Below are 20,049 nucleotides of genomic sequence, written 5' to 3' on the forward strand. Positions count from 1 at the left end.
GGCTGGGAATCCCTGGTACCGTTGACGTGCTTTTTGTTTTTATCAAAGCTTACCCTTACGATTTTTTTCTGCTTGAAAAGACCCGCACTGGTGCTAACTATCTGTCAACGGTCACTCTAAGCTGAATGTGCCTGCCCTCGTCAGATCGCAAATGCAAAGCAGCTTGAGGCTGGGCGAGTACCAGCATGGGAGACTGGCTGGGAATCCCTGGTACCGTTCACGTGCTTTTTGTTTTTATCAAAGCTTACCCTTACGATTTTTTTCTGCTTGAAAAGACCCGCACTGGTGCTAACTATCTGTCAACGGTCACTCTAAGCTGAATGTGCCTCCCCTCGTCAGATCGCAAATGCAAAGCAGCTTGATGCTGGGCAAGTACCAGCATGGGAGACTGGCTGGGAATCCCTGGTACAGTTAACGTGCTTTTTGTTTTTATCAAAGCTTACCCTTACGATTTTTTGCCGCTTGAAAAGACCCGCACTGGTGCTAACTATCTGTCAATGGTCACTCTAAGCTGAATGTGCCTGTCCTCGTCAGATCGCAAATGCAAAGCAGCTTGAGGCTGGGCAAGTACCAGCAAGGGAGACTGGCTGGGAATCCCTGGTACCGTTGACGTGCTTTTTGTTTTTATCAAAGCTTACCCTTACAATTTTTTGCCGCTTGAAAAGACCCAAATTTGTGCTACAGACCTATCTGTCAATTACTTCTTTATGCTGAATGGGCCTGCCCTCGTCAGATCGCAAATGCTGAGCTACTTGAGGCTGGGCAAGTACCAGCATGGGAGACTGGCTGGGAATTCCTGGTACCGTTGACATGCTTTTTAGTTTTCATCAAAGCTTTGTATTACGATTCTCTTCCTCTTGAAAAAACTTGCGGGGTTGCTAACAATCCATCAATGGCCGCACTAAGCTCAATGTTCCTGCCTTCGTCAGATCACAAATGCAAAGTAGCTTGAGGCTGGGCAAGTATCAGCTTGGTAGACTGGCAGGGAATCCCTGGCACGGTTCCCACATTGTTTTGTTTTTATCAAAGCTTACACTTACGATTTTTTCCGCTTGAAAAGACCCGCACAGGTGCTTACTTTTTGTCAATGGCCACTCTAAGCTGAATGTGCCTTCCCTCGTCAGATCGCAAATGCAAAGCAGCTTGAGGCTGGGCAAGTACCAGCATGGGAGACTGGCTGGGAATCCCTGGTGCCATTGACGTTTCTTTTTTTTTCATCAAAGCTTACCCTTACGATTCTATTCCTCTTGAAAAGGCCCGCAGAGTTGCTCACTATCTGTCAATGGCCACTCTAAGCTGAATGTGCCTGCTCTCGTCAGATCGCAAATGCTGAGCAGCTTGAGGCTGGGCAAGTACCAGCATGGGAGACTGGCTGGGAATCCCTGGTACCGCTGACGTGCTTTTTGTTTTTATCAAAGCTTACCCTTACGATTTTTTTCCGCTTGAAAAGACCCGCACTGGTGCTAACGATCTGTCAATGGTCACTCTAAGCTGAATGTGCCTGCCCTCGTCAGATCGCAAATGCAAAGCAGCTTGAGGCTGGGCAAGTACCAGCATGGGAGACTGGCTGGGAATCCCTGGTACCGTTGACGTGCTTTTTGTTTTTATCAAAGCTTACCCTTACGATTTTTTTCCGCTTGAAAAGACCCGCACTGTTGCTAACTATCTGTCAGTGGTCATTCTAAGCTGAATGTTCCTGCCCTCGTCAGATCGCAAATGCAAAGCAGCTTGAGGCTGGGCAAGTACCAGCATGGGAGACTGGCTGGGAATCCCTGGTACCGTTGACGTGCTTTTTGTTTTTATCAACGCTTACCCTTACGATTTTTTTCCGCTTGAAAAGACCCGCACTGGTGCTAACTATCTGTCAACGGTCACTCTAAGCTGAATGTGCCTGCCCTCGTCAGATCGCAAATGCAAAGCAGCTTGAGGCTGGGCAAGTACCAGCATGGGAGACTAGCTGGGAATCCCTGGGACCGTTGACGTGCTTTTTGTTTTTATCAAAGCTTACCCTTACGATTTTTTTCCGCTTGAAAAGACCCGCACTGGTGCTAACTGTCTGTCAATGGCCACTCTAAGCTGAATGTGCCTGCCCTCGTCAGATCGCAAATGCAAAGCAGCTTGAGGCTGGGCAAGTACCAGCATGGGAGACTGGCTGGGAATCCCTGGTGCCATTGACGTTTCTTTTTTTTTCATCAAAGCTTACCCTTACGATTCTATTCCTCTTGAAAAGGCCCGCAGAGTTGCTCACTATCTGTCAATGGCCACTCTAAGCTGAATGTGCCTGCTCTCGTCAGATCGCAAATGCTAAGCAGCTTGAGGCTGGGCAAGTACCAGCATGGGAGACTGGCTGGGAATCCCTGGTACCGCTGACGTGCTTTTTGTTTTTATCAAAGCTTACCCTTACGATTTTTTTCCGCTTGAAAAGACCCGCACTGGTGCTAACGATCTGTCAATGGTCACTCTAAGCTTAATGTGCCTGCCCTCGTCAGATCGCAAATGCAAAGCAGCTTGAGGCTGGGCAAGTACCAGCATGGGAGACTGGCTGGGAATCCCTGGTACCGTTGACGTGCTTTTTGTTTTTATCAAAGCTTACCCTTACGATTTTTTTCCGCTTGAAAAGACCCGCACTGGTGCTAACTATCTGTCAATGGTCACTCTAAGCTGAATGTTCCTGCCCTCGTCAGATAGCAAATGCAAAGCAGCTTGAGGCTGGGCAAGTACCAGCATGGGAGACTGGCTGGGAATCCCTGGTACCGTTGACGTGCTTTTTGTTTTTATCAAAGCTTACCCTTACGATTTTTTTCCGCTTGAAAAGACCCGCACTGGTGCTAACTATCTGTCAACGGTCACTCTAAGCTGAATGTGCCTGCCCTCGTCAGATCGCAAATGCAAAGCAGCTTGAGGCTGGGCAAGTACCAGCATGGGAGACTGGCTGGGAATCCCTGGTACCGTTGACGTGCTTTTTGTTTTTATCAAAGCTTACCTTTACGATTTTTTTCCGCTTGAAAAGACCCGCACTGGTGCTAACTATCTGTCAATGGTCACTCTAAGCTGAATGTGCCTGCCCTCGTCAGATCGCAAATGCAAAGCAGCTTGAGGCTGGGCAAGTACCAGCATGGGAGACTGGCTGGGAATCCCTGGTACCGTTGACGTGCTTTTTGTTTTTATCAAAGCTTACCATTACGATTTTTTTCCGCTTGAAAAGACCCGCACTGGTGCTAACTATCTGTCAACGGTCACTCTAAGCTGAATGTGCCTGCCCTCGTCAGATCGCAAATGCAAAGCAGCTTGAGGCTGGGCAAGTACCAGCATGGGAGACTGGCTGGGAATCCCTGGTACCGTTGACATGCTATTTGTTTTTATCAAAGCTTACCCTTACGATTTTTTTCCGCTTGAAAAGACCCGCACTGGTGCTAGCTATCTGTCAATGGTCACTCTAAGCTGAATGTGCCTGCCCTCGTCAGATCGCAAATGCAAAGCAGCTTGAGGCTGGGCAAGTACCAGCATGGGAGACTGGCTGGGAATCCCTGGTACCGTTAACGTGCTTTTTGTTTTTATCAAAGCTTACCCTTACGATTTTTTTCCGCTTGAAAAGACCCGCACTGGTGCTAACTATCTGTCAATGGTCACTCTAAGCTGAATATGCCTGTCCTCGTCAGATCACAAATGCAAAGCAGCTTGAGGCTGGGCAAGTACCAGCAAGGGAGACTGACTGGTAATCCCTGGTACCGTTGACGTGCTTTTTGTTTTTATCAAAGCTTACCCTTACAATTTTTTGCCGCTTGAAAAGACCCAAATTTGTGCTACAGACCTTACTGTCAATTACTTCTTTATGCTGAATGGGCCTGCCCTCGTCAGATCGCAAATGTTGAGCTACTTGAGGCTGGGCAAGTACCAGCATGGGAGACTGGCTGGGAATTCCTGGTACCGTTGACATGCTTTTTAGTTTTCATCAAAGCTTTGTATTACGATTCTCTTTCTCTTGAAAAAACTTGCGGAGTTGCTAACAATCCATCAATGGCCGCACTAAGCTCAATGTTCCTGCCTTCGTCAGATCACAAATGCAAAGTAGCTTGAGGCTGGGCAAGTATCAGCTTGGTAGACTGGCAGAGAATCCCTGGCACGGTTCCCACATTGTTTTGTTTTTATCAAAGCTTACACTTACGATTTTTTCCGCTTGAAAAGACCCGCACAGGTGCTAACTGTCTGTCAATGGCCACTCTAAGCTGAATGTGCCTGCCCTCGTCAGATCGCAAATGCAAAGCAGCTTGAGGCTGGGCAAGTACCAGCATGGGAGACTGGCTGGGAATCCCTGGTGCCATTGACGTTTCTTTCTTTTTCATCAAAGCTTACCCTTACGATTCTATTCCTCTTGAAAAGGCCCGCAGAGTTGCTCACTATCTGTAAATGGCCACTCTAAGCTGAATGTGCCTGCTCTCGTCAGATCGCAAATGCTAAGCAGCTTGAGGCTGGGCAAGTACCAGCATGGGAGACTGGCTGGGAATCCCTGGTACCGTTGACGTGCTTTTTGTTTTTATCAAAGCTTACCCTTACGATTTTTTTCCGCTTGAAAAGACCCGCACTGGTGCTAACTATCTGTCAACGGTCACTCTAAGCTGAATGTGCCTGCCCTCGTCAGATCGCAAATGCAAAGCAGCTTGAGGCTGGGCAAGTACCAGCATGGGAGACTGGCTGGGAATCCCTGGTACCGTTGACGTGCTTTTTGTTTTTATCAAAGCTTACCCTTACGATTTTTTTCCGCTTGAAAAGACCCGCACTGGTGCTAACTATCTGTCAACGGTCACTCTAAGCTGAATGTGCCTGCCCTCGTCAGATTGCAAATGCAAAGCAGCTTGAGGCTGGGCAAGTACCAGCATGGGAGACTGGCTGGGAATCCCTGGTACCGTTGACGTGCTTTTTGTTTTTATCAAAGCTTACCCTTACGATTTTTTTCCGCTTGAAAAGACCCGCACTGGTGCTAACTATCTGTCAACAGTCACTCTAAGCTGAATGTGCCTGCCCTCGTCAGATCGCAAATGCAAAGCAGCTTGAGGCTGGGCAAGTACCAGCATGGGAGACTGGCTGGGAATCCCTGGTACCGTTCACGTGCTTTTTGTTTTTATCAAAGCTTACCCTTACGATTTTTTTCCGCTTGAAAAGACCCGCACTGGTGCTAACAATCTGTCAACGGTCACTCTAAGCTGAATGTGCCTGCCCTCGTCAGATCGCAAATGCAAAGCAGCTTGAGGCTGGGCAAGTACCAGCATGGGAGACTGGCTGGGAATCCCTGGTACCGTTGACGTGCTTTTTGTTTTTATTAAAGCTTACCCTTACAATTTTTTGCCGCTTGAAAAGACCCAAATTTGTGCTACAGACCTATCTGTCAATTACTTCTTTATGCTGAATGGGCCTGCCCTCGTCAGATCGCAAATGCTGAGCTACTTGAGGCTGGGCAAATACCAGCATGGGAGACTGGCTGGGAATTCCTGGTACCGTTGACATGCTTTTTAGTTTTCATCAAAGCTTTGTATTACGATTCTCTTCCTCTTGAAAAAACTTGCGGGGTTGCTAACAATCCATCAATGGCCGCACTAAGCTCAATGTTCCTGCCTTCGTCAGATCACAAATGCAAAGTAGCTTGAGGCTGGGCAAGTATCAGCTTGGTAGACTGGCAGGGAATCCCTGGCACGGTTCCCACATTGTTTTGTTTTTATCAAAGCTTACACTTACGATTTTTTCCGCTTGAAAAGATCCGCACAGGTGCTAACTGTCTGTCAATGGCCACTCTAAGCTGAATGTGCCTGCCCTCGTCAGATCGCTAATGCAAAGCAGCTTGAGGCTGGGCAAGTACCAGCATGGGAGACTGGCTGGGAATCCCTGGTGCCATTGACGTTTCTTTTTTTTTCATCAAAGCTTACCCTTACGATTCTATTCCTCTTGAAAAGGCCCGCAGAGTTGCTCACTATCTGTCAATGGCCACTCTAAGCTGAATGTACCTGCTCTCATCAGATCGCAAATGCTAAGCAGCTTGAGGCTGGGCAAGTACCAGCATGGGAGACTGGCTGGGAATCCCTGGTACCGCTGACGTGCTTTTTGTTTTTATCAAAGCTTACCCTTACGATTTTTTTCCGCTTGAAAAGACCCGCACTGGTGCTAACTATCTGTCAATGGTCACTCTAAGCTGAATGTTTCTGCCCTCGTCAGATCGCAAATGCAAAGCAGCTTGAGGCTGGGCAAGTACCAGCATGGGAGACTGGCTGGGAATCCCTGGTACCGTTGACGTGCTTTTTGTTTTTATCAAAGCTTACCCTTACGATTTTTTTCCGCTTGAAAAGACCCGCACTGGTGCTAACTATCTGTCAACGGTCACTCTAAGCTGAATGTGCCTGCCCTCGTCAGATCGCAAATGCAAAGCAGCTTGAGGCTGGGCAAGTACCAGCATGGGAGACTGGCTGGGAATCCCTGGTACCGTTGACGTGCTTTTTGTTTTTATCAAAGCTTACCCTTACGATTTTTTTCCGCTTGAAAAGACCCGCACTGGTGCTAACTATCTGTCAACGGTCACTCTAAGCTGAATGTGCCTGCCCTCGTCAGATCGCAAATGCAAAGCAGCTTGAGGCTGGGCAAGTACCAGCATGGGAGACTGGCTGGGAATCCCTGGTACCGTTGACGTGCTTTTTGTTTTTATCAAAGCTTACCCTTACGATTTTTTTCCGCTTGAAAAGACCCGCACTGGTGCTAACTATCTGTCAACGGTCACTCTAAGCTGAATGTGCCTGCCCTCGTCAGATCGCAAATGCAAAGCAGCTTGAGGCTGGGCAAGTACCAGCATGGGAGACTGGCTGGGAATCCCTGGTACCGTTAACGTGCTTTTTGTTTTTATCAAAGCTTACCCTTACGATTTTTTGCCGCTTGAAAAGACCCGCACTGGTGCTAACTATCTGTCAATGGTCACTCTAAGCTGAATGTGCCTGTCCTCGTCAGGTCGCAAATACAAAGCAGCTTGAGGCTGGGCAAGTACCAGCAAGGGAGACTGGCTGGGAATCCCTGGTACCGTTGACGTGCTTTTTGTTTTTATCAAAGCTTACCCTTACAATTTTTTGCCGCTTGAAAAGACCCAAATTTGTGCTACAGACCTATCTGTCAATTACTTCTTTATGCTGAATGGGCCTGCCCTCGTCAGATCGCAAATGCTGAGCTACTTGAGGCTGGGCAAGTACCAGCATGGGAGACTGGCTGGAAATTCCTGGTACCGTTGACATACTTTTTAGTTTTCATCAAAGCTTTGTATTACGATTCTCTTCCTCTTGAAAAAACTTGCGGGGTTGCTAACAATCCATCAATAGCCGCACTAAGCTCAATGTTCCTGCCTTCGTCAGATCACAAATGCAAAGTAGCTTGAGGCTGGGCAAGTATCAGCTTGGTAGACTGGCAGGGAATCCCTGGCACGGTTCCCACATTGTTTTGTTTTTATCAAAGCTTACACTTACGATTTTTTCCGCTTGAAAAGACCCGCACAGGTGCTAACTGTCTGTCAATGGCCACTCTAAGCTGAATGTGCCTGCCCTCGTCAGATCGCAAATGCAAAGCAGCTTGAGGCTGGGCAAGTACCAGCATGGGAGACTGGCTGGGAATCCCTGGTGCCATTGACGTTTCTTTTTTTTTCATCAAAGCTTACCCTTATGATTCTATTCCTCTTGAAAAGGCCCGCAGAGTTGCTCACTATCTGTCAATGGCCACTCTAAGCTGAATGTGCCTGCTCTCGTCAGATCGCAAATGCTAAGTAGCTTGAGGCTGGGCAAGTACCAGCATGGGAGACTGGCCTGGAATCCCTGGTACCGCTGACGTGCATTTTGTTTTTATCAAAGCTTACCCTTACGATTTTTTTCCGCTTGAAAAGACCCGCACTGGTGCTAACGATCTGTCAATGGTCACTCTAAGCTGAATGTGCCTGCCCTCGTCAGATCGCAAATGCAAAGCAGCTTGAGGCTGGGCAAGTACCAGCATGGGAGACTGGCTGGGAATCCCTTGTACCGTTGACGTGCTTTTTGTTTTTATCAAAGCTTACCCTTACGATTTTTTTCCGCTTGAAAAGACCCGCACTGGTGCTAACTATCTGTCAATGGTCACTCTAAGCTGTATGTGCCTGCCCTCGTCAGATCGCAAATGCAAAGCAGCTTGAGGCTGGGCAATTACCAGCATGGGAGACTGGCTGGGAATCCCTGGTGCCATTGACGTTTCTTTTTTTTTCATCAAAGCTTACCCTTACGATTCTATTCCTCTTGAAAAGGCCCGCAGAGTTGCTCACTATCTGTCAATGGCCACTCTAAGCTGAATGTACCTGCTCTCATCAGATCGCAAATGCTAAGCAGCTTGAGGCTGGGCAAGTACCAGCATGGGAGACTGGCTGGGAATCCCTGGTACCGCTGACGTGCTTTTTGTTTTTATCAAAGCTTACCCTTACGATTTTTTTCCGCTTGAAAAGACCCGCACTGGTGCTAACTATCTGTCAATGGTCACTCTAAGCTGAATGTTTCTGCCCTCGTCAGATCGCAAATGCAAAGCAGCTTGAGGCTGGGCAAGTACCAGCATGGGAGACTGGCTGGGAATCCCTGGTACCGTTGACGTGCTTTTTGTTTTTATCAAAGCTTACCCTTACGATTTTTTTCCGCTTGAAAAGACCCGCACTGGTGCTAACTATCTGTCAACGGTCACTCTAAGCTGAATGTGCCTGCCCTCGTCAGATCGCAAATGCAAAGCAGCTTGAGGCTGGGCAAGTACCAGCATGGGAGACTGGCTGGGAATCCCTGGTACCGTTGACGTGCTTTTTGTTTTTATCAAAGCTTACCCTTACGATTTTTTTCCGCTTGAAAAGACCCGCACTGGTGCTAACTATCTGTCAACGGTCACTCTAAGCTGAATGTGCCTGCCCTCGTCAGATCGCAAATGCAAAGCAGCTTGAGGCTGGGCAAGTACCAGCATGGGAGACTGGCTGGGAATCCCTGGTACCGTTGACGTGCTTTTTGTTTTTATCAAAGCTTACCCTTACGATTTTTTTCCGCTTGAAAAGACCCGCACTGGTGCTAACTATCTGTCAACGGTCACTCTAAGCTGAATGTGCCTGCCCTCGTCAGATCGCAAATGCAAAGCAGCTTGAGGCTGGGCAAGTACCAGCATGGGAGACTGGCTGGGAATCCCTGGTACCGTTAACGTGCTTTTTGTTTTTATCAAAGCTTACCCTTACGATTTTTTGCCGCTTGAAAAGACCCGCACTGGTGCTAACTATCTGTCAATGGTCACTCTAAGCTGAATGTGCCTGTCCTCGTCAGGTCGCAAATACAAAGCAGCTTGAGGCTGGGCAAGTACCAGCAAGGGAGACTGGCTGGGAATCCCTGGTACCGTTGACGTGCTTTTTGTTTTTATCAAAGCTTACCCTTACAATTTTTTGCCGCTTGAAAAGACCCAAATTTGTGCTACAGACCTATCTGTCAATTACTTCTTTATGCTGAATGGGCCTGCCCTCGTCAGATCGCAAATGCTGAGCTACTTGAGGCTGGGCAAGTACCAGCATGGGAGACTGGCTGGAAATTCCTGGTACCGTTGACATACTTTTTAGTTTTCATCAAAGCTTTGTATTACGATTCTCTTCCTCTTGAAAAAACTTGCGGGGTTGCTAACAATCCATCAATAGCCGCACTAAGCTCAATGTTCCTGCCTTCGTCAGATCACAAATGCAAAGTAGCTTGAGGCTGGGCAAGTATCAGCTTGGTAGACTGGCAGGGAATCCCTGGCACGGTTCCCACATTGTTTTGTTTTTATCAAAGCTTACACTTACGATTTTTTCCGCTTGAAAAGACCCGCACAGGTGCTAACTGTCTGTCAATGGCCACTCTAAGCTGAATGTGCCTGCCCTCGTCAGATCGCAAATGCAAAGCAGCTTGAGGCTGGGCAAGTTCCAGCATGGGAGACTGGCTGGGAATCCCTGGTGCCATTGACGTTTCTTTTTTTTTCATCAAAGCTTACCCTTATGATTCTATTCCTCTTGAAAAGGCCCGCAGAGTTGCTCACTATCTGTCAATGGCCACTCTAAGCTGAATGTGCCTGCTCTCGTCAGATCGCAAATGCTAAGTAGCTTGAGGCTGGGCAAGTACCAGCATGGGAGACTGGCCTGGAATCCCTGGTACCGCTGACGTGCATTTTGTTTTTATCAAAGCTTACCCTTACGATTTTTTTCCGCTTGAAAAGACCCGCACTGGTGCTAACGATCTGTCAATGGTCACTCTAAGCTGAATGTGCCTGCCCTCGTCAGATCGCAAATGCAAAGCAGCTTGAGGCTGGGCAAGTACCAGCATGGGAGACTGGCTGGGAATCCCTGGTACCGTTGACGTGCTTTTTGTTTTTATCAAAGCTTACCCTTACGATTTTTTTCCGCTTGAAAAGACCCGCACTGGTGCTAACTATCTGTCAATGGTCACTCTAAGCTGTATGTGCCTGCCCTCGTCAGATCGCAAATGCAAAGCAGCTTGAGGCTGGGCAATTACCAGCATGGGAGACTGGCTGGGAATCCCTGGTACCGTTGACGTGCTTTTTGTTTTTATCAAAGCTTACCCTTACGATTTTTTTCCGCTTGAAAAGACCCGCACAGGTGCTAACTATCTGTCAACGGTCACTCTAAGCTGAATGTGCCTGCCCTCGTCAGATCGCAAATGCAAAGCAGCTTGAGGCTGGGCAAGTACCAGCATGGGAGACTGGCTGGGAATCCCTGGTACCGTTGACGTGCTTTTTGTTTTTATCAAAGCTTACCCTTACGATTTTTTTCCGCTTGAAAAGACCCGCACTGGTGCTAACTATCTGTCAACGGTCACTCTAAGCTGAATGTGCCTGCCCTCGTCAGATCGCAAATGCAAAGCAGCTTGAGGCTGGGCAAGTACCAGCATGGGAGACTGGCTGGGAATCCCTGGTACCGTTGACGTGCTTTTTGTTTTTATCAAAGCTTACCCTTACGATTTTTTTCCGCTTGAAAAGACCCGCACTGGTGCTAACTATCTGTCAACGGTCACTCTAAGCTGAATGTGCCTGCCCTCGTCAGATCGCAAATGCAAAGCAGCTTGAGGCTGGGCAAGTACCAGCATGGGAGACTGGCTGGGAATCCCTGGTACCGTTGACGTGCTTTTTGTTTTTATCAAAGCTTACCCTTACGATTTTTTTCCGCTTGAAAAGACCCGCACTGGTGCTAACTATCTGTCAACGGTCACTCTAAGCTGAATGTGCCTGCCCTCGTCAGATCGCAAATGCAAAGCAGCTTGAGGCTGGGCAAGTACCAGCATGGGAGACTGGCTGGGAATCCCTGGTACCGTTGACTTGCTTTTTGTTTTTATCAAAGCTTTCCCTTACGATTTTTTTCCGCTTGAAAAGACCCGCACTGGTGCTAACTATCTGTCAACGGTCACTCTAAGCTGAATGTGCCTGCCCTCGTCAGATCGCAAATGCAAAGCAGCTTGAGGCTGGGCAAGTACCAGCATGGGAGACTGGCTGGGAATCCCTGGTAGCGTTAACGTGCTTTTTGTTTTTATCAAAGCTTACCCTTACGATTTTTTTCCGCTTGAAAAGACCCGCACTGGTGCTAACTATCTGTCAATGGTCACTCTAAGCTGAATGTGCCTGTCCTCGTCAGATCGCAAATGCAAAGCAGCTTGAGGCTGGGCAAGTACCAGCAAGGGAGACTGGCTGGGAATCCCTGGTACCGTTGACGTGCTTTTTGTTTTTATCAAAGCTTACCCTTACAATTTTTTGCCGCTTGAAAAGACCCAAATTTGTGCTACAGACCTATCTGTCAATTACTTCTTCATGCTGAATGGGCCTGCCCTCGTCAGATCGCAAATGCTGAGCTACTTGAGGCTGAGCAAGTACCAGCATGGGAGACTGGCTGGGAATTCCTGGTACCGTTGACATGCTTTTTAGTTTTCATCAAAGCTTTGTATTACGATTCTCTTCCTCTTGAAAAAACTTGCGGGGTTGCTAACAATCCATCAATGGCCGCACTAAGCTCAATGTTCCTGCCTTCGTCAGATCACAAATGCAAAGTAGCTTGAGGCTGGGCAAGTATCAGCTTGGTAGACTGGCAGGGAATCCCTGGCACGGTTCCCACATTGTTTTGTTTTTATCAAAGCTTACACTTACGATTTTTTCCGCTTGAAAAGACCCGCACAGGTGCTAACTGTCTGTCAATGGCCACTCTAAGCTGAATGTGCCTGCCCTCGTCAGATCGCAAATGCAAAGCAGCTTGAGGCTGGGCAAGTACCAGCATGGAAGACTGGCTGGGAATCCCTGGTGCCATTGACGTTTCTTTTTTTTTCATTAAAGCTTACCCTTACGATTCTATTCCTCTTGAAAAGGCCCGCAGAGTTGCTCACTATCTGTCAATGGCCACTCTAAGCTGAATGTGCCTGCTCTCGTCAGATCGTAAATGCTAAGCAGCTTGAGGCTGGGCAAGTACCAGCATGGGAGACTGGCTGGGAATCCCTGGTACCGCTGATGTGCTTTGTGTTTTTATCAAAGCTTACCCTTACGATTTTTTTCCGCTTGAAAAGACACGCACTGGTGCTAACGATCTGTCAATGGTCACTCTAAGCTGAATGTGCCTGCCCTCGTCAGATCGCAAATGCAAAGCAGCTTGAGGCTGGGCAAGTACCAGCATGGGAGACTGGCTGGGAATCCCTGGTACCGTTGACGTGCTTTTTGTTTTTATCAAAGCTTACCCTTACGATTTTTTTCCGCTTGAAAAGACCCGCACTGGTGCTAACTATCTGTCAATGTTCACTTTAAGCTGAATGTGCCTGCCCTCGTCAGATCGCAAATGCAAAGCAGCTTGAGGCTGGGCAAGTACCAGCATGGGAGTCTGGCTGGGAGTCCCTGGTACCGTTGACGTGCTTTTTGTTTTTATCAAAGCTTACCCTTACGATTTTTTTCCGCTTGAAAAGACCCGCACTGGTGCTGACTATCTGTCAACGGTCACTCTAAGCTGAATGTGCCTGCCCTCGTCAGATCGCAAATGCAAAGCAGCTTGAGGCTGGGCAAGTACCAGCATGGGAGACTGGCTGGGAATCCCTGGTACCGTTGACGTGCTTTTTGTTTTTATCAAAGCTTACCCTTACGATTTTTTTCCGCTTGAAAAGACCCGCACTGGTGCTAACTATCTGTCAACGGTCACTCTAAGCTGAATGTGCCTGCCCTCGTCAGATCGCAAATGCAAAGCAGCTTGAGGCTGGGCAAGTACCAGCATGGGAGACTGGCTGGGAATCCCTGGTACCGTTGACGTGCTTTTTGTTTTTATCAAAGCTTACCCTTACGATTTTTTTCCGCTTGAAAAGACCCGCACTGGTGCTAACTATCTGTCAACGGTCACTCTAAGCTGAATGTGCCTGCCCTCGTCAGATCGCAAATGCAAAGCAGCTTGAGGCTGGGCAAGTACCAGCATGGGAGACTGGCTGGGAATCCCTGGTACCGTTGACGTGCTTTTTGTTTTTATCAAAGCTTACCCTTACGATTTTTTTCCGCTTGAAAAGACCCGCACTGGTGCTAACTATCTGTCAACGGTCACTCTAAGCTGAATGTGCCTGCTCTCGTCAGATCGCAAATGCAAAGCAGCTTGAGGCTGGGCAAGTACCAGCATGGGAGACTGGCTGGGAATCCCTGGTACCGTTGACGTGCTTTTTGTTTTTATCAAAGCTTACCCTTACGATTTTTTTCCGCTTGAAAAGACCCGCACTGGTGTTAACTATCTGTCAACGGTCACTCTAAGCTGAATGTGCCTGTCCTCGTCAGATCGCAAATGCAAAGCATCTTGAGGCTGGGCAAGTACCAGCAAGGGAGACTGGCTGGGAATCCCTGGTACCGTTGACGTGCTTTTTGTTTTTATCAAAGCTTACCCTTACAATTTTTTGCCGCTTGAAAAGACCCAAATTTGTGCTACAGACCTATCTGTCAATTACTTCTTTATGCTGAATGGGCCTGCCCTCGTCAGATCGCAAATGCTGAGCTACTTGAGGCTGGGCAAGTACCAGCATGGGAGACTGGCTGGGAATTCCTGGTACCGTTGACATGCTTTTTAGTTTTCATCAAAGCTTTGTATTATGATTCTCTTCCTCTTGAAAAAACTTGCGGGGTTGCTAACAATCCATCAATGGCCGCACTAAGCTCAATGTTCCTGCCTTCGTCAGATCACAAATGCAAAGTAGCTTGAGGCTGGGCAAGTATCAGCTTGGTAGACTGGCAGGGAATCCCTGGCACGGTTCCCACATTGTTTTGTTTTTATCAAAGCTTACACTTACGATTTTTTCCGCTTGAAAAGACCCGCACAGGTGCTAACTGTCTGTCAATGGCCACTCTAAGCTGAATGTGCCTGCCCTCATCAGATCGCAAATGCAAAGCAGCTTGAGGCTGGGCAAGTACCAGCATGGGAGACTGGCTGGGAATCCCTGGTGCCATTGACGTTTCTTTTTTTTTCATCAAAGCTTACCCTTACGATTCTATTCCTCTTGAAAAGGCCCGCAGAGTTGCTCACTATCTGTCAATGGCCACTCTAAGCTGAATGTGCCTGCTCTCGTCAGATTGCAAATGCTAAGCAGCTTGAGGCTGGGCAAGTACCAGCATGGGAGACTGGCTGGGAATCCCTGGTACCGCTGACGTGCTTTCTGTTATTATCAAAGCTTACCCTTACGATTTTTTTCTGCTTGAAAAGACCCGCACTGGTGCTAACGATCTGTCAATGGTCACTCTAAGCTGAATGTGCCTGCCCTCGTCAGATCGCAAATGCAAAGCAGCTTGAGGCTGGGCAAGTACCAGCATGGGAGACTGGCTGGGAATCCCTGGTACCGTTGACGTGCTTTTTGTTTTTATCAAAGCTTACCCTTACGATTTTTTTCCGCTTGAAAAGACCCGCACTGGTGCTAACTATCTGTCAATGGTCACTCTAAGCTGAATGTGCCTGCCCTCGTCAGACCGCAAATGCAAAGCAGCTTGAGGCTGGGCAAGTACCATCATGGGAGACTGGCTGGGAATCCCTGGTACCGTTGACGTGCTTTTTGTTTTTATCAAAGCTTACCCTTACGATTTTTTTCCGCTTGAAAAGACCCGCACTGGTGCTAACTATCTGTCAACGGTCACTCTAAGCTGAATGTGCCTGCCCTCGTCAGATCGCAAATGCAAAGCAGCTTGAGGCTGGGCAAGTACCAGCATGGGAGACTGGCTGGGAATCCCTGGTACCGTTGACGTGCTTTTTGTTTTTATCAAAGCTTACCCTTACGATTTTTTTCCGCTTGAAAAGACCCGCACTGGTGCTAACTATCTGTCAACGGTCACTCTAAGCTGAATGTGCCTGCCCTCGTCAGATCGCAAATGCAAAGCAGCTTGAGGCTGGGCAAGTACCAGCATGGGAGACTGGCTGGGAGTCCCTGGTACCGTTGACGTGCTTTTTGTTTTTATCAAAGCTTACCCTTACGATTTTTTTCCGCTTGAAAAGACCCGCACTGGTGCTAACTATCTGTCAACGGTCACTCTAAGCTGAATGTGCCTGCCCTCGTCAGATCGCAAATGCAAAGCAGCTTGAGGCTGGGCAAGTACCAGCATGGGAGACTGGCTGGGAATCCCTGGTACCGTTGACGTGCTTTTGGTTTTTATCAAAGCTTACCCTTACGATTTTTTTCCGCTTGAAAAGATCCGCATTGGTGCTAACTATCTGTCAACGGTCACTCTAAGCTGAATGTGCCTGCCCTCGTCAGATCGCAAATGCAAAGCAGCTTGAGGCTGGGCAAGTACCAGCATGGGAGACTGGCTGGGAATCCCTGGTACCGTTAACGTGCTTTTTGTTTTTATCACAGCTTACCCTTACGATTTTTTTCCGCTTGAAAAGACCCGCACTGGTGCTAACTATCTGTCAATGGTCACTCTAAGCTGAATGTGCCTGTCCTCGTCAGATTGCAAAGCAGCTTGAGGCTGGGCAAGTACCAGCAAGGGAGACTGGCTGCGAATCCCTGGTACCGTTGACGTCCTTTTTGTTTTTATCAAAGCTTACCCGTACAATTTTTTGCCGCTTGAAAAGACCCAAATTTGTGCTACAGGCCTATCTGTCAATTACTTCTTTATGCTGAATGGGCCTGCCCTCGTCAGATCGCAAATGGTGAGCTACTTGAGGCTGGGCAAGTACCAGCATGGGAGACTGGCTGGGAATTCCTGGTACCGTTGACATGCTTTTTAGTTTTCATCAAAGCTTTGTATTACGATTCTCTTCCTCTTGAAAAAACTTGCGGAGTTGCTAACAATCCATCAATGGCCGCACTAAGCTCAATGTTCCTGCCTTCGTCAGATCACAAATGCAAAGTAGCTTGAGGCTGGGCAAGTATCAGCTTGGTAGACTGGCAGGGAATCCCTGGCACGGTTCCCACATTGTTTTGTTTTTATCAAAGCTTACACTTACGATTTTTTCCGCTTGAAAAGACCCGCACAGGTGCTAACTGTCTGTCAATGGCCACTCTAAGCTGAATGTGCCTGCCCTCGTCAGATCGCAAATGCAAAGCAGCTTGAGGCTGGGCAAGTACCAGCATGGGAGACTGGCTGGTAATCCCTGGTGCCATTGACGTTTCTTTTTTTTTCATCAAAGCTTACCCTTACGATTCTATTCCTCTTGAAAAGGCCCTCAGAGTTGCTCACTATCTGTCAATGGCCACTCTAAGCTGAATGTGCCTGCTCTCAACAGATCGCAAATGCTAAGCAGCTTGAGGCTGGGCAAGTACCAGCATGGGAGACTGGCTGGGAATCCCTGGTACCGCTGACGTGCTTTTTGTTTTTATCAAAGCTTACCCTTACGATTTTTTTCCGCTTGAAAAGACCCGCACTGGTGCTAATTATCTGTCAATGGTCACTCTAAGCTGAATGTTTCTGCCCTCGTCAGATCGCAAATGCAAAGCAGCTTGAGGCTGGGCAAGTACCAGCATGGGAGATTGGCTGGGAATCCCTGGTACCGTTGACGTGCTTTTTGTTTTTATCAAAGCTTACCCTTACGATTTTTTTCCGCTTGAAAAGACCCGCACTGGTGCTAACTATCTGTCAATGGTCACTCTAAGCTGAATGTGCCTGCCCTCGTCAGATCGCAAATGCAAAGCAGCTTGAGGCTGGGCAAGTACCAGCATGGGAGATTGGCTGGGAATCCCTGGTACCGTTGACGTGCTTTTTGTTTTTATCAAAGCTTACCCTTACGATTTTTTTCCGCTTGAAAAGACCCGCACTGGTGCTAACTATCTGTCAACGGTCACTCTAAGCTGAATGTGCCTGCCCTCGTCAGATCGCAAATGCAAAGCAGCTTGAGGCTGGGCAAGTACCAGCATGGGAGACTGGCTGGGAATCCCTGGTACCGTTGACGTGCTTTTTGTTTTTATCAAAGCTTACCCTTACGATTTTTTTCCGCTTGAAAAGACCCGCACTGGTGCTAACTATCTGTCAACGGTCACTCTAAGCTGAATGTGCCTGCCCTCGTCAGATCGCAAATGCAAAGCAGCTTGAGGCTGGGCAAGTACCAGCATGGGAGACTGGCTGGGAATCCCTGGTACCGTTGACGTGCTTTTCGTTTTTATCAAAGCTTACCCTTACGATTTTTTTCCGCTTGAAAAGACCCGCACTGGTGCTAACTATCTGTCAACGGTCACTCTAAGCTGAATGTGCCTGCCCTCGTCAGATCGCAAATGCAAAGCAGCTTGAGGCTGGGCAAGTACCAGCATGGGAGACTGGCTGGGAATCCCTGGTACCGTTGACGTGCTTCTTGTTTTTATCAAAGCTTACCCTTACGATTTTTTTCCGCTTGAAAAGACCCGCACTGGTGCTAACTATCTGTCAACGGTCACTCTAAGCTGAATGTGCCTGCCCTCGTCAAATCGCAAATGCAAAGCTGCTTGAGGCTGGGCAAGTACCAGCATGGGAGACTGGCTGGGAATCCCTGGTACCGTTGACGTGCTTTTTGTTTTTATCAAAGCTTACCCTTACGATTTTTTTCCGCTTGAAAAGACCCGCACTGGTGCTAACTATCTGTCAACGGTCACTCTAAGCTGAATGTGCCTGCCCTCGTCAGATCGCAAATGCAAAGCAGCTTGAGGCTGGGCAAGTACCAGCATGGGAGACTGGCTGGGAATCCCTGGTACCGTTAACGTGCTTTTTGTTTTTATCAAAGCTTACCCTTACGATTTTTTTCCGCTTGAAAAGACCCGCACTGGTGCTAACTATCTGTCAATGGTCACTCTAAGCTGAATGTGCCTGTCCTCGTCAGATCGCAAATGCAAAGCAGCTTGAGGCTGGGCAAGTACCAGCAAGGGAGACTGGCTGGGAATCCCTGGTACCGTTGACGTGCTTTTTGTTTTTATCAAAGCTTACCCTTACAATTTTTTGCCGTTTGAAAAGACCCAAATTTGTGCTACAGACCTATCTGTCAATTACTTCTTTATGCTGAATGGGCCTGCCCTCGTCAGATCGCAAATGCTGAGCTACTTGAGGCTGGGCAAGTACCAGCATGGGAGACTGGCTGGGAATTCCTGGTACCGTTGACATGCTTTTTAGTTTTCATCAAAGCTTTGTATTACGATTCTCTTCCTCTTGAAAAAACTTGCGGGGTTGCTAACAATCCATCAATGGCCGCACTAAGCTCAATGTTCCTGCCTTCGTCAGATCACAAATGCAAAGTAGCTTGAGGCTGGGCAAGTATCAGCTTGGTAGACTGGCAGGGAATCCCTGGCACGGTTCCCACATTGTTTTGTTTTTATCAAAGCTTACCCTTACGATTTTTTCCGCTTGAAAAGACCCGCACAGGTGATAACTGTCTGTCAATGGCCACTCTAAGCTGAATGTGCCTGCCCTCGTCAGATCGCAAATGCAAAGCAGCTTGAGGCTGGGCAAGTACCAGCATGGGAGACTGGCTGGGAATCCCTGGTGCCATTGACGTTTCTTTTTTTTTCATCAAAGCTTACCCTTACGATTCTATTCCTCTTGAAAAGGCCCGCAGAGTTGCTCAATATCTGTCAATGGCCACTCTAAGCTGAATGTGCCTGCTCTCGTCAGATCGCAAATGCTAAGCAGCTTGAGGCTGGGCAAGTACCAGCATGGGAGACTGGCTGGGAATCCCTGGTACCGCTGACGTGCTTTTTGTTTTTATCAAAGCTTACCCTTACGATTTTTTTCCGCTTGAAAAGACCCGCACTGGTGCTAACGATCTGTCAATGGTCACTCTAAGCTGAATGTGCCTGCCCTCGTCAGATCGCAAATGCAAAGCAGCTTGAGGCTGGGCAAGTACCAGCATGGGAGACTGGCTGGGAATCCCTGGTACCGTTGACGTGCTTTTTGTTTTTATCAAAGCTTACCCTTACAATTTTTTTCCGCTTGAAAAGACCCGCACTGGTGCTAACTATCTGTCAATGGTCACTCTAAGCTGAATGTGCCTGCCCTCGTCAGATCGCAAATGCAAAGCAGCTTGAGGCTGGGCAAGTACCAGCATGGGAGACTGGCTGGGAATCCCTGGTACCGTTGACGTGCTTTTTGTTTTTATCAAAGCTTACCCTTACGATTTTTTTCCGCTTGAAAAGACCCGCACTGGTGCTAACTATCTGTCAACGGTCACTCTAAGCTGAATGTGCCTGCCCTCGTCAGATCGCAAATGCAAAGCAGCTTGAGGCTGGGCAAGTACCAGCATGGGAGACTGGCTGGGAATCCCTGGTGCCATTGACGTTTCTTTTTTTTTCATCAAAGCTTACCCTTACGATTCTATTCCTCTTGAAAAGGCCCGCAGAGTTGCTCACTATCTGTCAATGGCCACTCTAAGCTGAATGTGCCTGCTCTCGTCAGATCGCAAATGCTAAGCAGCTTGAGGCTGGGCAAGTACCAGCATGGGAGACTGGCTGGGAATCCCTGGTACCGCTGACGTGCTTTTTGTTTTTATCAAAGCTTACCCTTACGATTTTTTTCCGCTTGAAAAGTCCCGCACTGGTGCTAATTATCTGTCAATGGTCACTCTAA

At 48.1% G+C, this 20,049-nt stretch overlaps 32 pseudogenes; all 32 read left to right on the plus strand.

Annotated features, from left to right (window-relative positions):
- The first annotated feature begins 1,473 nt into the window (after positions 1–1,473).
- On the plus strand, positions 1,474–1,592 carry LOC138659270 (5S ribosomal RNA; annotated as a pseudogene).
- Positions 1,593–1,668: 76 nt separating this feature from the next.
- LOC138659153 (5S ribosomal RNA) lies at positions 1,669–1,787 on the plus strand (annotated as a pseudogene).
- A 271-nt stretch (positions 1,788–2,058) lies between these two features.
- On the plus strand, positions 2,059–2,177 carry LOC138658822 (5S ribosomal RNA; annotated as a pseudogene).
- Positions 2,178–2,253: 76 nt separating this feature from the next.
- LOC138659060 (5S ribosomal RNA) lies at positions 2,254–2,372 on the plus strand (annotated as a pseudogene).
- Positions 2,373–2,838: 466 nt separating this feature from the next.
- LOC138659986 (5S ribosomal RNA) lies at positions 2,839–2,957 on the plus strand (annotated as a pseudogene).
- A 76-nt stretch (positions 2,958–3,033) lies between these two features.
- Positions 3,034–3,152, plus strand: LOC138659271 (5S ribosomal RNA; annotated as a pseudogene).
- Positions 3,153–3,228: 76 nt separating this feature from the next.
- LOC138659737 (5S ribosomal RNA) lies at positions 3,229–3,347 on the plus strand (annotated as a pseudogene).
- An 861-nt stretch (positions 3,348–4,208) lies between these two features.
- LOC138658823 (5S ribosomal RNA) lies at positions 4,209–4,327 on the plus strand (annotated as a pseudogene).
- Positions 4,328–4,403: 76 nt separating this feature from the next.
- On the plus strand, positions 4,404–4,522 carry LOC138658740 (5S ribosomal RNA; annotated as a pseudogene).
- A 76-nt stretch (positions 4,523–4,598) lies between these two features.
- On the plus strand, positions 4,599–4,717 carry LOC138659987 (5S ribosomal RNA; annotated as a pseudogene).
- Positions 4,718–5,183: 466 nt separating this feature from the next.
- LOC138659988 (5S ribosomal RNA) lies at positions 5,184–5,302 on the plus strand (annotated as a pseudogene).
- A 666-nt stretch (positions 5,303–5,968) lies between these two features.
- LOC138659684 (5S ribosomal RNA) lies at positions 5,969–6,087 on the plus strand (annotated as a pseudogene).
- A 271-nt stretch (positions 6,088–6,358) lies between these two features.
- LOC138659990 (5S ribosomal RNA) lies at positions 6,359–6,477 on the plus strand (annotated as a pseudogene).
- Positions 6,478–6,553: 76 nt separating this feature from the next.
- Positions 6,554–6,672, plus strand: LOC138659991 (5S ribosomal RNA; annotated as a pseudogene).
- An 861-nt stretch (positions 6,673–7,533) lies between these two features.
- On the plus strand, positions 7,534–7,652 carry LOC138658824 (5S ribosomal RNA; annotated as a pseudogene).
- A 661-nt stretch (positions 7,653–8,313) lies between these two features.
- LOC138659685 (5S ribosomal RNA) lies at positions 8,314–8,432 on the plus strand (annotated as a pseudogene).
- A 271-nt stretch (positions 8,433–8,703) lies between these two features.
- Positions 8,704–8,822, plus strand: LOC138659992 (5S ribosomal RNA; annotated as a pseudogene).
- A 76-nt stretch (positions 8,823–8,898) lies between these two features.
- On the plus strand, positions 8,899–9,017 carry LOC138660002 (5S ribosomal RNA; annotated as a pseudogene).
- A 1,251-nt stretch (positions 9,018–10,268) lies between these two features.
- LOC138659272 (5S ribosomal RNA) lies at positions 10,269–10,387 on the plus strand (annotated as a pseudogene).
- A 271-nt stretch (positions 10,388–10,658) lies between these two features.
- LOC138660014 (5S ribosomal RNA) lies at positions 10,659–10,777 on the plus strand (annotated as a pseudogene).
- Positions 10,778–10,853: 76 nt separating this feature from the next.
- LOC138660027 (5S ribosomal RNA) lies at positions 10,854–10,972 on the plus strand (annotated as a pseudogene).
- A 76-nt stretch (positions 10,973–11,048) lies between these two features.
- Positions 11,049–11,167, plus strand: LOC138660038 (5S ribosomal RNA; annotated as a pseudogene).
- Positions 11,168–11,243: 76 nt separating this feature from the next.
- On the plus strand, positions 11,244–11,362 carry LOC138659698 (5S ribosomal RNA; annotated as a pseudogene).
- A 1,251-nt stretch (positions 11,363–12,613) lies between these two features.
- On the plus strand, positions 12,614–12,732 carry LOC138659273 (5S ribosomal RNA; annotated as a pseudogene).
- Positions 12,733–13,003: 271 nt separating this feature from the next.
- Positions 13,004–13,122, plus strand: LOC138660050 (5S ribosomal RNA; annotated as a pseudogene).
- Positions 13,123–13,198: 76 nt separating this feature from the next.
- LOC138660061 (5S ribosomal RNA) lies at positions 13,199–13,317 on the plus strand (annotated as a pseudogene).
- Positions 13,318–13,393: 76 nt separating this feature from the next.
- LOC138660073 (5S ribosomal RNA) lies at positions 13,394–13,512 on the plus strand (annotated as a pseudogene).
- Positions 13,513–13,588: 76 nt separating this feature from the next.
- LOC138659744 (5S ribosomal RNA) lies at positions 13,589–13,707 on the plus strand (annotated as a pseudogene).
- A 1,056-nt stretch (positions 13,708–14,763) lies between these two features.
- On the plus strand, positions 14,764–14,882 carry LOC138659274 (5S ribosomal RNA; annotated as a pseudogene).
- Positions 14,883–15,153: 271 nt separating this feature from the next.
- LOC138660086 (5S ribosomal RNA) lies at positions 15,154–15,272 on the plus strand (annotated as a pseudogene).
- Positions 15,273–15,348: 76 nt separating this feature from the next.
- Positions 15,349–15,467, plus strand: LOC138659216 (5S ribosomal RNA; annotated as a pseudogene).
- Positions 15,468–15,543: 76 nt separating this feature from the next.
- LOC138660098 (5S ribosomal RNA) lies at positions 15,544–15,662 on the plus strand (annotated as a pseudogene).
- The last annotated feature ends 4,387 nt before the right edge of the window (positions 15,663–20,049 follow it).

This window comes from Ranitomeya imitator, chromosome 1, assembly GCF_032444005.1.
Source record: "Ranitomeya imitator isolate aRanImi1 chromosome 1, aRanImi1.pri, whole genome shotgun sequence".
NCBI lineage: Eukaryota > Metazoa > Chordata > Amphibia > Anura > Dendrobatidae > Ranitomeya > Ranitomeya imitator.